This window comes from Montipora foliosa, chromosome 9 (assembly GCF_036669935.1).
Source record: "Montipora foliosa isolate CH-2021 chromosome 9, ASM3666993v2, whole genome shotgun sequence".
Classification (NCBI taxonomy): domain Eukaryota; kingdom Metazoa; phylum Cnidaria; class Anthozoa; order Scleractinia; family Acroporidae; genus Montipora; species Montipora foliosa.
Window position 1 is genome coordinate 35,416,572 of NC_090877.1, and position 1,464 is coordinate 35,418,035.

A 1,464-nucleotide genomic window follows, 5' to 3' on the forward strand; every position below is an offset into this window, starting at 1 on the left:
CACGGAAAACGTCCTCTATTGCTTAAATAGTGAGCAGTGGCATGTCTTCATTGATTAAGATGTATTGAGCTAAAAGGCCATGTTCGCCAAAAATGCATTGCAAATTTTGTGTTCTGGAAAACTCCCCAAGAAATCCACCTACAGACAACCATGCAGATCAAGCGTTTAAAACTATAGCGTCGAAAACAGAAACAAACGACCGCAATGACTCCTGCGGCAAAACAAACAAACAAAAAATAGTAAAGAAGTAAACAACTGAAACAGAGAAATAAAAGAAATAAGAACATGTCAACTTAAGGCAGAAATTATACTCGCAAATAATCTACGTTCGTTTTTCGGTTGGTTAACAACTAATCGCGAATGAATTGTGAATTTTCCTTACTCTTTCCCGAAGAGAGTCTTTCCTCAAACTCCACGTCCTAAAATCAGGCGCGACTTAATTTTACTTAAGTGTAGTAGAGGCGTCTCTTTTCTTTATGAACTTACATGCCAAGAAATGAAGCTCCAAGCAGTTTACAAATTTCAATCAGTTGTGGCACGATGTAACAGTAGTGCAGTGTTTTTTGAATAAAGAAATACGGAAATACGGCACCAGTGAGGACTATTTTGCGAGAGGGAAGTTAGAGCCTCAGTCTTACGAAATGTCGAGATGCCTTGAAGCAGCTGCGTAACAGTTACAAGATTGAGGTTTCGATAATAACACGCGTGGTCAAATCCGCGCATGGTCAGTTTCTGGTTCATTACATTGAAGTGCATTTTATGAGGTTAATAGTCGGTACCGAGCCAATAGCTATAGTGGATATGGAACCGGGATACTTGGATATAAATGTTCTTTTTTTTTTTCAATAAACAATTTTATTTGTGAAAACGCTAATTGTTTTGTTACTCAATTCTTAGGGTGCGTTCGATTGACCCTAATCCGGAATAAGAATACGTAGAGTAATGATTTCAAACGGTATGTTGGCGTTTTGAAGCAACAAGGATAATAAGGATATGTTTAAAATAGCATTTTAGCAGGTGTTTGGCGGTTTTAATGAAAATCTTCGTAAAAAGGAAGGATTTCTAACTTCTATTCCTTGTATTCCTATATGAACGCACCTTTAAATTAAGCACTGCCAGACGGTTGAAATTCTGAAGAAACCTTGTTCTTGTATTTTCCTAAAAACAGAACCTTACTTAAATTTTTTACTTAATCCTTCATCAAGAAAATATAAAGGAAAAATCGGTGTATGCCAACTGGTTTCAACTGAGTTTTAGAAACTAATTTTCTAACAATTAATGAACTGCCACACATCATGAAAAGGCAAACAAAGAATCATTACAAGGCCATTTAAATAACAAAAATTTGGTTTTATCAACGGAGTTGATAATGTGAATTGACCACCGTGCAGACATTATGAAAGCTGACGTTTCGAGCGTTAGCCCTTCGTCAGAGAAAATCGACGAAGGGCTAACGCTGGAAGA

The 1,464-nt window shown here is 36.8% G+C and overlaps 1 protein-coding gene across 1 annotated transcript in view; it reads right to left on the reverse strand.

Moving 5' to 3' along the window:
• Positions 1-584, reverse strand: part of LOC137969946 (uncharacterized) — a 25,519-nt gene extending 24,935 nt beyond the window's left edge. Inside the window, exon 1 of the mRNA XM_068816360.1 lies at positions 487-584. The gene's annotated coding sequence lies outside the window, so the exon portion shown is untranslated. The remainder of the gene's footprint in view (positions 1-486) is intronic.
• Between the last annotated feature and the right edge of the window lie 880 nt (positions 585-1,464).